This window comes from Squalius cephalus (genome assembly GCF_949319135.1).
Source record: "Squalius cephalus genome assembly, chromosome: 22".
Classification (NCBI taxonomy): domain Eukaryota; kingdom Metazoa; phylum Chordata; class Actinopteri; order Cypriniformes; family Leuciscidae; genus Squalius; species Squalius cephalus.
The window spans coordinates 19,563,637-19,580,399 of NC_137143.1; the positions used below are offsets into that span (position 1 = coordinate 19,563,637).

Below are 16,763 nucleotides of genomic sequence, written 5' to 3' on the forward strand. Positions count from 1 at the left end.
TTTGATCAATTTAATGCATCCTTGCTGAATAATTTCTTTAAAAAAAGACTTTTTAACAATAGTATACTGTATGCATTTGTTATGAGCTCACAAAAGTGTATACATATGTATATTTGTGCATGCATATATAATGTGATCTGCATATGTGAACTGACACGTTAATTTGTTGAATGTTTTGACGCTGCTTGAATTCTTTCCATACTGATTAGTTTTAATCATGTCGTGTATTTCCAACTGTTCTACTATCTCTCACATCCACAACATGCCAATCTACTATTCAGCCCTATTTTTTCTGTCTGTTTGACTTGCATCAGGCAGCACAGCTGGACTCCTCCACTTGTTGCACCTCCCTCAGTCGATGCTAAAAGCGAATTTATTCAACATTTAAGAGAAGACTTGCATACACCCTATCATTCTAAAGTTTGGGGTCAGTAAAATTATTATTTGTATTTTTTGGGGGGAAAGAAATTAATACTTTACTCAGCAAGAATGCATTAAATTGATAAAAAAAAATTACAGTAAAACATTTATAATGTTACAAAAGATGTATTTTTCAAATCAGTGTTTATATGCGTGTATCATGGTTTCCACAAAAAATACACAAAAATACAACATTGGTGATAAAAAGAAATGTTTCTTGAGAACCAAATCAGCATATTAAAATTATTTCTGAAGGATCATGTGAACATCACAGTAATAAATTACATTAATATATATTAAAGGTAGGGTAGGCAATGTTTTTCATAAACTCTTTTTGTTATACTGGTTGCAACTCTCTTCACATCCTGATAGCAATCAGTAATAGAATTGATCTAAATATTAAAACATGTACATTTATTATCCGTGGTTGTCTCAGCACCAAAAAATGTTCATCCAATCATTGCATTCGGTCCTCTGGCTCAGCGCACCCTGCTCACGTAGACGTCACACGTCATTGCGTTCTGTAAATCTATGCAGAGTTGTAGACACACAGTCACCGAGCGCCACAAACAAACAGCAGCCGCCCTTTACAGTTCCTCCTGAACCAAAACAACAAGCTTATACTGCGTTCACTCCATGCCGTAACTACCGTATTTGAGAGAAGGCAACCCGTAACGTTCTATCCGGAGCTGTTAATTACGCGGTAACACTATAAACGGCGAAATGAATCTGCAGCAGTCAGGTGGTACAAGTCAGTGCTCTCAAAGTTGTTTACGTTCATTATTATTGTAAAGTTTTGTGTTTTGGGACATGAGGTAGTTTAACGCCGTCTCTCGTAACGCTCTGCAGACTCTGCTGTGTGCGTTCTTGTGTTTTGAAGGAGGCGTGCCTTTGGAGACGGTCTGAAGGGAGGGTGGGATCTCATGCTTTCAAAACTAGCTGACTATTGCTAGCCTCTCCAAAATTGCCTACCTTACCTTTAAAATAGAATAATGTAATTTTAAATCATAATTATTTGTCACAATATTACTGTTTTTACTTTAAACGATCTAATAAATGCAGCTTTGACGAACATACAACACTGAAAATGGATTAAAAGCCACAAAACTCCCATTTTTAATTATTCTTAAAAAAATAAAAAAATAAAAACACAGAAAAAACAGCAATTTCAAACAGGCTGACCAATAGTATGCCCAGGCCTCAGTTTATTGTGGCTTCAGTAACCTTGTCCCCCATTAGCGCCGATCCTGGTCATGGGAGAAAAGTGACAGTGTTTTCTTACTGGCAAGTCCTGAATGAGAAGTGGCTGAAGAGCACTGTTGTTTTTGAAAGTCCTGAGAAGAAAATGTTCTGAGAGCTACAAGTGGAACCTCTCTTTGAACTTGAGGATGGGATTGTCTTGCAGGTTTTAAGGCTATAGGTGGTGAGAGGGTGCCTGGGAAACAGGGAGGGGTTGTGTACACGTGTGTGCGTGGGCACACAATTTGCCCGACCTGACAAAGCTCTCTTTGTTTAAAGTCAGTGCCTATGGGGAGATGCGGTTGAAAGAGACTCTCTAGGAACAGAATTCAGCAAATCTTTGTAGCTATTCCTTCATTTTTATGTGATAAATGGCAGACTGAGTGCTGTTTACAAAGGGAACTGTTTGTATTAGGGGTAAGACTGTTTGTAATTCTGGTCAAGCTGGTTAAACTGATCTGTGTATATGCTCTCACCCCCCACACCAATTATGGTATTATGGTTGAAGTATGTAATATCATCTTTGTATTTCCAATCACATATTGTTGATGAGTTATTATACTGTATGTGCATTGGATGGTCACTTAAAGGGACAGTTCATCCAAGAATGAAAAATCTGTTTCAAACCTGTTTGATTTTCTTTCTTTTGTGGAACATAAAATAGTATATTTTAAAGAATATTTCAACTGTTTTGTCCATACAATGAAAGTCATTGGGGTCCAAAACAACATTGGTCCCCTAAAATATCTTCTTTTGTGTTCCACAGAAGAAAGCCATAGAGTCACCTGTTGTTTACTGCTTTAACCCTTTAGAACCTGAAGCTAAAATAGGTGTTTTTCACATAATGTGTTTTTTTTACTGTAAAATTCTAAAACAATGTGCTATCTTCATGTGCAAGGTGTCATCTTTTTTTTTTTAGAAAAAGATAAGCTTTCAACAAATTTCAGTTATTGACCATTATTGTGTGTGGTGAGATTGTAAATAGAATTTAAATAGACAAAAATAAAAAAAACGAGAATAAATTTACTGATTTTTATTTAGAAAAAAAACAGAAAAAATCATGAACGAAAGAAACTAACACTTTAAAGTTGAAAAATGAACTATAATACATATATACAAGTCTTTTTGTGACATTGGGATGCACAGTTTTCATTTAGGACACTTTTTTTTCATTCACGCACACATACAAATGCACGCATTCATAGGCACGCGCACATACACATGCACTCACTACATGCTTAGATACGTGAAAGAGTAACGGTACGTTCACACGGGTCGTCAGCGTCAACGCTTCCCATTGACTTTGAATGGGTGACGTCAAGCGTTGCCGAAAAGAATTGTGTATCCGTCGGCGGCGCTTCACTGGCGTTGCTCGCGGCAGAAGTTGAGAATTTTTCAACTTCTGCCGCGAGCAACGCCAGTGAAGCGCCGCCGACGGAAGCGTCAGCCAATCAGATCGCTCTATGCAAATACAGTAGCCAGGCGGCAGCCAATCACGTTCATCCTGTTCAAGAGCAGCAAACTGAGGATAAATTTTAAAATGGAGGAGAAACTAATTATTGCGGTGGGCAATCACCCGGTCCTTTATGACCATTGAATGACAATGAAGCTTGTTGTTGAGTTCCTGTCTAATTTCATTGGCTGACGCTGCTATGACCATGGCGTCAGTGCCAAACTTCAGCCACGCCTTCCGTCAAGCGTTGACGCTGACGCCCCGTGTGAACGTACAGTAACGGCCATCCGCCTCCCAAATTTCATTAAAAATCATCCCAATCCCCTCTTCTGCTGTCTAACACATCTTTCGCCATGTATTTGTTCGTTTCTTTTATTATTTTATGCAATCCAAAACACTCTAACCTGCCGCGCGTCGTTTCTCTCTGTTCAAATCCTTCCATCCCGCGCTGTTGTCATTTGCAGACGGGCATTAGACATTACCGTAATAAGCCGTATATTGGCGAAAAGCGCATGATGTCTACTTTCAGGAACTATTTGAATTATATTGATAGTGCAAACGGTTGAAGAGTTTCAGTGAAATGAAAACAGCTTGGTTGGCTGTGTCGTCGACGACACGTCCGGTTTTAAAGGGTTAAAGCAAGGGTCTTCAACGTTTTTTCAGGGCAAGGACCCCTTAGGCGATAGAGACATGGAGCAGGGACCCCCGATAGAAAATGTGTCAAACAGAGCTATATATTAATAGAAACTAACTATATTATAATTAATAATAAGTTATATTATGTTAAGACAGTAGATTATAACTGCAAATTATTGTTGTCACTGTCTGTATATTTCTTTTCTTTGTTAAAATTTCCATTTATGCATAGTATACAAATGTTGCGATGACAATCATAATTCATGGATTTGCAGAATCATACATTTTTATTGTACTAGTCAGATGGACAATTAAACATTTACTCGAACTTTAGCTTCAAGTTTACTAAAACTTAACATTTTAATTTAACTGTGATTAAAAAAAATTATAGTAATAAGAATATTTTTCTAGTAATCTGTTAGTCTGCATTTAGCCTACTTTGCCCGTATCTATTTTGACATGCCTTATTTTTGTCCTGTGCGATAGTTATCACTGTCAATAGCAATTTTGAGAGTGAATCCTGCATTTATACACTCACCTAAAGGATTATTAGGAACAACCAATCACATGGCAGTTGCTTCAATGCATTTAGGGGTGTGGTCCTGGTCAAGACAATCTCCTGAACTCCAAACTGAATGTCAGAATGGGAAAGAAAGGTGATTTAAGCAATTTTGAGCATGGCATGGTTGTTGGTGCCAGACAGGCCGGTCTGAGTATTTCACAATCTGCTCAGTTACTGGGATTTTCACACACAACCATTTCTAGGGTTTACAAAGAATGGTGTGAAAAGGGAAAAACATCCAGTATGCGGCAGTCCTGTGGGCGAAAATGCCTTGTTGATGCTAGAGGTCAGAGGAGAATGGGACGACTGATTCAAGCTGATAGAAGAGCAACTTTGACTGAAATAACCACTCGTTACAACCGAGGTATGCAGCAAAGCATTTGTGAAGCCACAACACTCACAACCTTGAGGCGGATGGGCTACAACAGCAGAAGACCCCACCGGGTACCACTCATCTCCACTACAAATAGGAAAAAGAGGCTACAATTTGCACAAGCTTATCAAAATTGGAGCCCTTAGTGCCAATTGGGCATCGTTTAAATGCCACGGCCTACCTGAGCATTGTTTCTGACCATGTCCATCCCTTTATGACCACCATGTACCCATCCTCTGATGGCTACTTCCAGCAGGATAATGCACCATGTCACAAAGCTCGAATCATTTCAAATTGGTTTCTTGAACATGACAATGAGTTCACTGTACTAAAATGGCCCTCACAGTCACCAGATCTCAACCCAATAGAGCATCTTTGGGATGTGGTGGAACGGGAGCTTCGTGCCCTGGATGTGCATCCCACAAATCTCCATCAACTGCAAGATGCTATCCTATCAATATGGGCCAACATTTCTAAAGAATGCTTTCAGCACCTTGTTGAATCAATGCCACGTAGAATTAAGGCAGTTCTGAAGGCGAAAGGGGGTCAAACACAGTATTAGTATGGTGTTCCTAATAATCCTTTAGGTGAGTGTATGTAGTTGTCACTTCAAAAAATGTCCAGCGTATAATTGGCCATCGTTCCTCTTAGCAGTATAAAAAAACAATATTTTTATTCAATGAATAATAGCCATATAGCCTCAAAGTCGTGAAAGAGCGCTCACTTTACAATCACTAAAAAGCAGTCACTCATCTCAGTTCACAATCTCACAAAGTGCCATTAAAATCAGTAAAATTGTCTACACACACTGCATAATGAATATCTTACTTACATCATGTCTTTGTTTGTTAATGAGAGGATGTGCGAGAGTGAGCAGAACTCATCACTGAACAAAAACTAATCTGGCATTTTGAGCGGTGAGTGGATTCTAACTTAAACACCTCTGATTGGACATTGCGTTCAAGAGATCAACAAACATGTCTGTGATTGGCTACATGTCTCACCACTGCAAAAAGTGTTTGCCAAAACTGTTTCGCCAAAAATATTATATTATTACAGTATCAACTGCTGCATTTCAGAGTGCTTATATTTAAATTTGACTTTGTGATTTTTACCCATGTTTTCATTTTTTTAACAAAAACATATTTGTGATCTCCACAATAAATTGGAAGTAGCTACAGATATTTTCTTCAATATTATGATGTACACATAAGTGTAAGATATTGTCAAAAAATAAAAATATAGGGCTGGGACTTGGTTCAATGGTTGTTAATTCGATGTTACAATGTGAGCATTGCATACATCCTGCATCCATCACCAGAGAGAAGTCTGTCAATTTCACCAGCTGTTTCTCATTGCATATTAGTTTGCTCGCAAATAGAATTGAAAAAAATAATAATAATAATAAATCCGGTGTTTGTACAATTTAAAACTGACATTAAACATATTAGGAAACAATATTTAAAATATTTGTATTCTATATCTAAAAACATTAAAAAGCATTACAAACTATGCAACTGTTTAATATGTACAATGTTTTTTTTTTTTTTTTTTTTCCTTTTCTTTTGTTATATAGATCCCTCATATATCCGGTTATATCTACACTTGTTTGTAGTATATGATTGGTTATCAATCAATCAATCAATCAATCAATCAATCAATCAGTCAATCAGTTTATATAGGTGAGTAAATGATGACAGAATTTAAATTTTGGGGTAGACTATCACTTTAAGCTTAAAATAAATAATTATTTTAAAACTGTTTAATTGCCCTTTGTGCCAATGTGAGGACGATTACAAACCGTCCTAAACCAAACAGCTGTTTTATTTGATCCACTGAGCGGAACTGAGTTTCAATCACCTTGGTTTGGCAACCCGTCTTAAATTATCCACATTCACATGCTTGTTTCAAATGACAATGTTTATCCTTAGAAAGTTAGCTTGTGTTCAAAATATAAATTATTCCTTCAATACTCAGTATGCATCAAAGAACACGTTCCCAATTATTTTTTCTATAGCCTCGGGCCATTTGTCTCTTTTCTTTCTTTTAATCTTCTTTTTTTTCTCACACAAAACTCCAAAGGTAATTTAATCTATCTTTGAAAATAATAGTGTTGTTTTTTTGTTTTTTTTGCATTAGGACATTCAATTACTTTTTCCTCAAGAAAAGGCTCCAGCTGTCTAGCGCACTCTGTCTAGCCTCGCCACGCTTAACGGTTTTCACAGGTAAAATTTCAAGCCTGGCCCAGGCGTATACCTGCAAACAGGTGACTTTGCTCGCAGATGGAGGTTTTGTTTCCCTGGAGATGCTCTGCTGTGTCGTTTGCATCTTAGCCTCATAAATCTTTCATAAAGGATGTCAGTTTTGCTTACACGAAGCGAAAGCAACTGCCCCACAGGATGGAAGAGAATACATGTGCAAAATGCGTGATTCCCACAAACTGTCGTGTATAACGCTGTCGTTTGAGTTCGCTTGGTTTGTGTCCGGCTGAAGTGGTATTCTGTGCACAAAGCAAGTACACAAGACCCTTTGCCATCTCGACTGGCGGTCCAAACCAGGTGTTCAAAAGAACTTATGAATAAATGCACTAAGGAAAGAAATAGACTTAATAAGTCTTTTTGAACCATCGCTCTCCCTCTCCCTGCCTCTCTCTCTCTCTCTCTCTCTGTAAAGTGTTGGATAAATGTACACTTTGTTCTTGCTGATGTTTTGGTGCCAGCATTCACGGGGGTGTGCTTCTATAGTGGCGACTGAGTGTCTGATCCATCGCTCATATTTCTTTGATCCTACCATCCGCACAAAACAGATTTCTAGCAAAGTGCTTTGCTAAAAGAGTGCACTTGTACCTGATTCACATTAAGCCGCTGTTATTGTGTGTAAACTTCACTTCAAAAAACATTTTTGGTCATTCATTCATCCGTTCATTGATTGACTCACTCTCTCACTCGCGCACTGAGAAGCTCAAAGTGTTCTGCTCATTATCAACATGATGTTGTTATTGATTTCTGCCACCAGTCTTGTGGTATACAAATTTAGGAATAAAGTGCAATTAACCTGGTTTACTGCATATATGCACAGTCTGCCGGGCGCTGGTCAGCCAAGCGAACAGTTTAATCAATATTCTTTACCCTCATTCCTGTTTCTTTTTTAGCTTGTGGATGTGGATGTCTTGCAACGAGTGGCTGTTTTCTTGTATTAGGGTCAGAGTCTGGCTGGTTAGCATGGCTGGTTGAATCAAAAATTGATCTAATTCAATGTTTTTAAAAAAAGTAATTGCATGAATTATAATAAACATCTTCATTATTCGTCATAACCTAAAGAATAATTCAATCTAATTTCATAGTATATTGCTATTATGACATCTATTCATATAATAATAATAATAATAAAGGTCTGAATATGATCTTTTTTATTATTATTTCTATTTATAATTATATCACATTCATTCTAATAAATGTATACTTATTTTCTAATTCTGCTATTATAGCTTGTTCAATTTACCAGTGGGCCACACTTTTCATGATTTCCGTGCTTTGAGCTGAATTTTGCAAATGTTTCCATTTATTTTCCTTAATATATTGCATGATGCATCTTTATTCTCTACATGCTAAAGTCATTTCCAAATGGACACTTTTCACAGACTGTGATGATACGTTTCCACAGTTATTAACACTGTAAATCTAGCAAGTTTTTTATTCTGAAAAAAATCAAATACATTTATACTGTATTATATTACCTTTCAGAAAACTTGTTAACGCTGCTATGTCAAAATACAACTGTTGAAGGTGTGATGGCAATTTGACATCTTTCTTTCTCCTGACCAACATAATCTATCCCTCAATCTTTTGTAAAGTCATAGAAATGCTATCATGGATTGTTTCTTCTTCCTAGAGAACATAGAGTATGAACGAAAAATATATATTTGTTGTATAGTTTCCATTCATTAACTACGACTACTTCCGCTACTGAGAAATGTGAAAAAGGGTCCATATGTGACATTTTATCAATAAACACTTTTCAAAATTCTCCTGCAAACATGAAATCCCACATTTCCGAGTGGCCCTGCACTAGTCGAGCAAGAGGCATGGAACTGAACAGAAACACTAACGTACAGTAGCTCTATCGAAGTACATGGACCTTCTTGGTTAGAACACCCCATTGCGGAGAAGAGAGCCTGAGAACATTCACTAATGCTGCTTGGCCTAAGCCACGTCCCCAGACTCTGAGTGACAGTAAATTGCTATTGATTGTGAAGTCAGAGAGCTGGGGTCACTGCCTTGCTAAATACTAACCCTGTTCTAGGGCTATTATTAGTAAGTCTCTCTCGATCTCTCTCTCTCTCCGTCTAACTCCTCTTGGGAGGTTAGATGTTCACTCTACAATGCACAGTTTGCCATACTGTTATCTCAGGAGACTGAGACGGCCCTGTGGCTGGACACTAATTTACGAGGAGATGCTTATCAGCTTAAATTAGGAGGAAGAATGAAAGTCGGGACGAGATAATTGTTTTTGACAATCCATGCCTTACCACAATGAACTCTCCCAAGAGGGGTTAGATTCTATACTTGGCCCCTGGAGAGTTTCTGTGCATGTGTGTGTGCGCGCGCGTGTGTGTCGTTTATCTGAGCAAACTTGGGGGATCAAGGACAAGACGTCCATGAAGGTTAAATTTTCAATTTATCGATTTCAAAATCAACAGAATTTTACTGTTCTCATACAAAAAGAAATGACTGATATAGTACTTGTGTCTTTTTCAAAGATGTTTTTGATAAAATTGTTACATCAGTTACCCCACTGAGCATCTAAATGATGTGTCACTTGATGTTGAAGAGCTTTCATGGTCAAATCAGCAAGAAAAAGAATAGAAAAGCTTGCCAATTCAATGCCCTCCCTTATCATGACATTTTAGTATTCATTATCACATATTTCACTCCTTTATTCAATCTGAGCACTTAGCAAAACAGGACGTTAGACAGCATAAATGTCATTATTATAATGCTGAGACAATGCTGCATTGAGCTCAATACAGAGACAGCTTTGTGATTCATTTTTTTATTAATTTCATATATATGCTTGCGGGGCTACAGGCCTAATATGTGCTTGTAATTGAAGTAGTCTGCCTTCAATCACACATCCCAAATAAACAAAACACACAAATCACACAAATAGAGACCAAAAACTGGTGTGATCTAATGAGTGAGCTCATGTGCCCAGCTGAGTAAATCTGCTCTTGCCGTTTTTTTTGTCCGATTACTTCATTCCCACCTGTGCTATCTACATAATGATCCCAAAAAGCACTGGAATCTGTGCCAATCATTTATCTAAGAGATCAGTTAAATGAGCATAAAAAGCATCAACTGCAAAGGGGTAGTTTACCCAAAAATTGAATATTCTGTAATCATTTTTTCACTCATTTCGTGTGAACAACAGATTGGAATTCATGCCATTGTTCACTGAAAATCGCCCCCTCCCTTCAGCTGTGAACCACTCCGACTGAAACATTAAGCCAGTGAATTGAAGACGATAGAGTAGTAAACCCAAGTGCAGTTTATTTACAGTGAACCAAAATCCAAAACGAGAAACATAAACCATGAATTAAATCTATACATGAAACAAAACAAACACAAGCTATAAACTTGACCCGAGACAGTGACCTGGAACATGGAAACCTGGAACAGCATTACATACTACAATACATGACAACTAGACGAGGCAAACATGAGGGTTGTTACTGCATTCACACCATGTTTTAATTACCATAGTCTCGAGATTATAGCACGCAGAGGTGTTCTGAAGTGTGCATATGATGGACACTTTACCATGGACACTCTCCATGGGAGAGGATTTATGAATTTCAGTGAAGCGACGTAACTGACTGGTGGACACATGGCGGATGTAGTACGTCCAAATTACATTCATACTAAACACATTCATACTATATAGAACATACTTTTTAGCAGTCGTGAAGTAATTACTTGTACAAAATAAGTACCTACACAAGAGAGTATGCGATTTTGGATGCAGCCCACGACTATGACAATATACAAAATAAAAAACATGAAAACTTGAACATAAACAAAACTACAACAGACGTGTATGTGACCTTTTTGCGTCTCTTTTTTTTTTTTTTTTTTTTTTTTTTAAAGCTTGAAAATATGGATGAGATTAGAGTATTGATTGAGAAGTGAGCATTTCATAACAGTTTGCAGTCAGCTGTGAAAATCTACCTGTTGGTTGAATGGCCTTGTTTACACCAGTCATTTTAGAGGCAGATTATAACCAAAAAGATGTGTTAAGGAAGTAAATCAATTGCTGACTTTAAGTTCACCCATAGTAGTGAAAAGATTCCCACACAGCCATTTCCCATTGTTTTTTTTATACAATCCAAAAGAGATTTTTGTTGTCCTTGTTGCTCTTTAAGCAATATGTTGGGTTGTATTGTTGTGTTAAGTCTTTGTTATTGCATAAGCAGCTGGGTAGAGCTGTTGCTCCTTGCTCGCATCACGTCTCCTCTCATTATGAAATGTGGTGTGATATGAACCGACAGACCCTTGGGACTAGATATAGATCTGCCTATCCATATGTTACACACACACACACACACACACACACAGCACGCAAATAAATGAGTACAGGCACTAGCAAATCTATGGACTGACTAGCACTAGCTTGATGAAATACACAATCGTTAATTCTTTTCATTCAGTATTTTTCACTCTGTCAAACTGAGGAAAAGGTGAAAAAAAAAAATGGAAACGTTTCATTGGGATTGATGGCGAGAGAGAGGTGGGTGGGTGGCAAGCCCGGTGCCTCATGTTTGAAGTACTGAGGGCACAAACTGAAATTCAACTTCTGATTCAGCGTAAGTTACATCCCTCAGCTTTTTTCAAGCAACAATTAAAGTTATAGTAAGACACCTATAATGCAAGTAAATAGGCATAGTCAATGAAAGGTAAATAACCTACTGTATATTGCCACAAGACTTAAATATTGTACATTTTCACATTAAAATTAGTGCAATATAAATGCTTAAAGGGATACTTCACCTCTGGGAAGATGAATGTGTATTTAAAATAGGTCATTTAAGTAGAAGAAATGTGAAGAAATTTTTGAATTTGGAGCTTTCTAGACTGAGAAAAGCCAGAAAATGTATTTTTGGCTTATGTGGATGAAAGACAACAACTCCCAGAATGCACTTGCTTCGCTGCCTTAGGAGGCCACGCCTACCGGTAAGAGTGCGCAGTTGTAAACAACAAAGCTAGCCTACGTGATGAGTTTGCGAGGGATTTAGAGATCGTACAAAATGTCCGGGATTCGGCTTTTGCGTTCTACAGTGGCCATTCATCATGCTTACTGTGGCGAGCAGGACGAGGCTGACGGCCGCGGGAGAACAGCGCGAGGGCGGTGGCGTCATTACTGAGACGCGCCGTGTCTCGCATCTCTCACGGAGGAGCGGGAATTTTTCTTAGCAATGGTAAAACGCACATCAACCGATCACTTGTTTAGCGTTCATGTAAACACTACATTCACATTCACCGATCGGAATGAATTCAGTTAGATTGAAAGGTGTGCATGTAAACAATGAATGGCGACCGCAGAAAGCAAAAGCTGAATCCCGGACAGTTTGAACGATCTCGCCCGCCGGACAAGTCCGGGAAAAGGAGGATGGTTACTTACTCAGCTTTCTCCTACTATTCAGCTTTCTCCACAGAACAAGAGCCTGCTAGCTTAGCTTCCAAAGAAAGAGGCTGACAAGTGACACTGTGTACATTCTGTGAGTGAGATCCCACCCTGTATGGGCGGGCTGAAAACATGCGGAACAACGCCATCTACTGGCTGTAGTCTTTAGCCTCTGGCCAGAAAATCCTCCGATGACGCAAAATGACGATTTTTGCGTCATCGGAGGATTTTTTCCAGACAAAAAATACATAAATCTCTTGTCTCAGGGGGATATGAGGGTGGAAAGCATGGTAATTCGAAAATACTACAGGTTTTCTACTAATACAAAGCTTAATGCTAAATCCTGAAGTAACCCTTTAATAGAGGATATTCCGCCTCGAACTGTAGTTTCACCATCTAGATGATGATTTAAACTTTACGGCTAAAACACTATTTTTCAAAACTTTGAAGGCGGTAAATACAATTTTTAACAATTTTTTTGAAAGAAGTCTCTTATGCTCACCAAGGCTGCATTTATTTGACCAAGTATTATTACAAGTGTTTTTTTGTTTTTCAGTGATGGCAATTTTTATTTTTTATTTTAGCATCATTACTCCAGTCTTCAGTGTCACATGATCCTTCAGAAATCATTCTAATATGCTGATTTGGTGCTCAAGAAACATTTCTTATTAGTATGAATGTTGAAAACATATGTGCTGCTTAATATTTTTGTAGAAACCGTGATACATGAGTACAGTACTAACTTTAAAAACAGCATTTATAAAAAATATAAATCTTTTGTAAAATTTTAAATGTCTTGGTAACACTTTACAATAAGGTTTCATTTGTTAACACTAACTAATGCTGTTGAAGTATCATGTTAACTCTTAGTTCATGTTAACTCGGGTACAAAGTACTTGTTAAAAACAAAAAACAAAAGTATATTTACTGAACAAAAGTAAAAAATCTTCAGTAAAAAAAAAAAAAAAAAAAAATCCTGCTTCCCACAAGCTTTTAAACAGTAGTGTATGTCATGCTTTTTTTGGTGCCATTTAACCATTGTAAGTGCCTTACTGTTAAAAATGTTTGCTTTTTTAAATAATTATATAAATGAATAAGGATTGAATCTGAATTATTTTCTGTGGTAATCAAAATTATAGAAAAAAATGCTGTTGTTCAAGCTTAACTTGAACCAAGAGCATTCCTTTAAAGCTAAACAGACCCTCTGTATTCTGCGGCCAGATGAATCCAATGTGGAATGAACTCGACGGGAGCTCTAGGATGTTCTGGTGCATGCACCAGTTGAAAAATTTATTTGTGAGGAAAGTGAATACAATATCAAAGTGACACTACTGTGAACTATAAAAAAAATAAATAAACTAGACTGACTGATGCCCATCTCCAGGCAATTGTCAGGGTGTCCACTGCCAACTCTCTCAAAGCAAATGTGGTTCATCCATCTCAGCAGAAACACTGCATGCTGTCAGGCAGCAACACCAAATAAATGTTGAATTTGGCCACTGGCCTCCCTGTAATCTGAGTTTAAGACCCTTGGCCCATATGCTGCTGCAGATCCAAAGCATTTACACAAGCTTGGCAGATCCCATGCATGATACTCTCTAATCATGTCAGGACATGTTGTATCATACTAGACACTTATAAAAACTTCTTTTTTTGGGGGGTGTGGGGGGAGGGGTGGAGGAGAGTTTTCATGAGAATGGATTATTCTTAGTGTCTAGACATTTAAAACCACGGGCTATTCATTTGTCTTCAAATATCCAAAACCACTATGTCCTAAAGGCTTGTCTCTATTTTTGTCTTTTTAACTTTTTCTATTATTTAAATTGAGATTATTTCTGTTTTATCAGCCCATATTTCAGTGAATAGTACATTATTTGCATCATATGAGTCATGCTCCCGATAACTCATATCAATATACAATTTTGTCTGTACTGTTTCTTATGGTAGTTTTATCTGTCTGTACAGCTGTAGCGAAACTAGTTTTAACATGAGCAGTCCTTCCAGTTTTTTTTTATTGAAACTAAATTTCTACTGCATATATATATTAGGGCTGCATGATTAATTGAAAAAAAAAAAGAAAAATCACTATATGGCTTATAGGGCCCTATTTTAATGATCTAAGCGCATGGTCTAAAGCGCACGGGGCAAATTCACTTAGGGCGTGTCCGAATCCACTTTTGCTAGTTTAACAACGGGAAAAATGGTCGGTGCACCCTGCGCATGGTCTAAAAGGGTTGTCCCTATTCTCTTAATGAGTAATGGGTGTGTTTTGGGCGTAACGTTCAATAAACCAATCAGAGTCTCATCTCCCATTCCCTTTAAATGCCAGTTGCGCTCGCGCCATGGCGGATTCACTATTTACATGACGGAATTTGATAGTGGAATGCATCTCCAGAGCGCAAACGGATCTGCTCGTGCGCGCGGTTAAAGCGGACCATACGGACAAGCCGGATTCCACCATATTTTTATGTACACAATAATCTTTTACATTGTAATCCTTTACATTGTAATCCTTTTATTTTTAATATCTGGCATGTTTGTGTGCTGAAACCCTGTGTGTTTCATAAGCGCGTTGTGGACCCACCTAGGTGCACATTACTAATGTGTTCTTTAAATAACAAAAACAATATTGCGGTCTATTTCAGTTGCCTCAAAATAGCAATGTGCCAACAATGCGCCTGAACACACCTCATTTTCAGACCAGCACGCCCATGGGCGCACAGATGGGTGCAAATGCATTTGTTATTTAAACAACGTGGCACAGGACGTGAAAATGATAACTGTGTCAGGCTGAAACTAGTAAAAAACACTTGCGTCACGCCTGGCGCTGCATTGGATCGGGTGTATGATAGGGCCCATAGTGTGTTTATCAAATTGCAAAGCCTGCAATTTAAGACATAAATATATATCAGAGTGAAACATGGCACTTTTATGCACAAGCAGCTCATGATCTGGTGTTTTCAGTGTCACAGTAAATGCTGCTCCACACAAATTCATCTCTGCAAGTTTGTGAGTTTGGGTTTCTCATAACGTGCATTGGACCCACTGTATATTAAGTGGCTTTAAGTTCTATGTACTAACATCAACACAATAAGTACATTGTACTTATTTTTCGATGTTGTATTGTAAAACACTTGTGCTGATATTGAGGTGTGATACAGGTAAGGTTAGGGACAGGTGTGGTGGCATGGGTAGGTTTAAGGGTGGGTTAAGGTATAAGGGAAGGTCAACAGTGTAATTACAAATGTAATTACATACATTAATTACAGCTGTAATTACATGCAGGTATTTTCAAAATATAAGTACAATGTAAAAACATGTATGTACACAATATGTCCATTGTATCAAATTATTAATTTCAATGTAAGTACATAGTACTTAAAGTACATAGTGCATTTGGGAACACAACATGTCTTTCCAAACTTGTAATGAGAAGTGCTTGTAAACCGGCTGTTGCCAACAAAAGAGAAGCTGAAGGTCTCGCTGGGATTTTTTTGATTTTTTTTTTGCCAAAATAAAAGTTTGATTGTTTAACATAAGCCAGCCATAAATATTAGTATTGTCAGTTGACAGTTGTACTCTGAAATTTTTTTTTTAGTAGCACTATAATATTTTTTAAATACTTGTTTTTTTATATATATATTTTACAGTAAATATTACAATAATAATATGTATTTTTATATTTTATATAATAATACAAATCTAAAATATATAAAATATATATTATAAATATATTATTATTACATTTTATAATAGTAATATTTCTTATTTTGTTTAATATTTTAGTATAATAATATATAAGATATTATAATAAAAACATTTTTTGAGGGGAGATGGCAATATAGTTATATTTTATTTTGTGATCTGGAAACAGATTGGACTGACAAACAAACCACCATTATTCTGTTTCTTTCTTTTAAAAAAAAAAAAAAAAAAAAAAAAGGTTAGTGCAGTAATGCCTATCTGGATAGTTTCAAATCGTCCATGAAAATATTTATCCCATGACCCTTGAATGCTGGAAGCAAATCTGCTCTGCCTACTCTTAAAATTCCTCAGATAAACTGTTCTGTGCTCGCATTTTGTGGTGAATAGTAAAGCTCCACAGTTAATTTGTGGCAGCTGCATAAAAACAATAAAACTATGCATTGTTGACAGTTCTTCTCTGCATGCTAAGCTTATCTGATTTATTTATCCTGACATTTCAGAGGTGGAAACGAGCTCTCACGCGGATGGAGAGCCTGAACGCAGGTTGCAGCAATGGCAGGCTGTGACAAATTTAATGTCTGTCATGTTTTGATTATGATCAGAGTTAATTAAAGCCTTTAAAAAGCCTGTCGTTTTTAATTAGCATTGTGCTACATGGCACTGCTTGGCTAGAAAGGGATATACAGATAAAGCTT

At 37.3% G+C, this 16,763-nt stretch overlaps 1 protein-coding gene across 1 annotated transcript in view; it reads left to right on the forward strand.

Moving 5' to 3' along the window:
• The window catches only part of cdh4 (cadherin 4, type 1, R-cadherin (retinal)), a 259,250-nt gene that overhangs the window by 51,671 nt on the left and 190,816 nt on the right, over positions 1 to 16,763 (forward strand). The gene's annotated exons all lie outside the window — the stretch shown is intronic.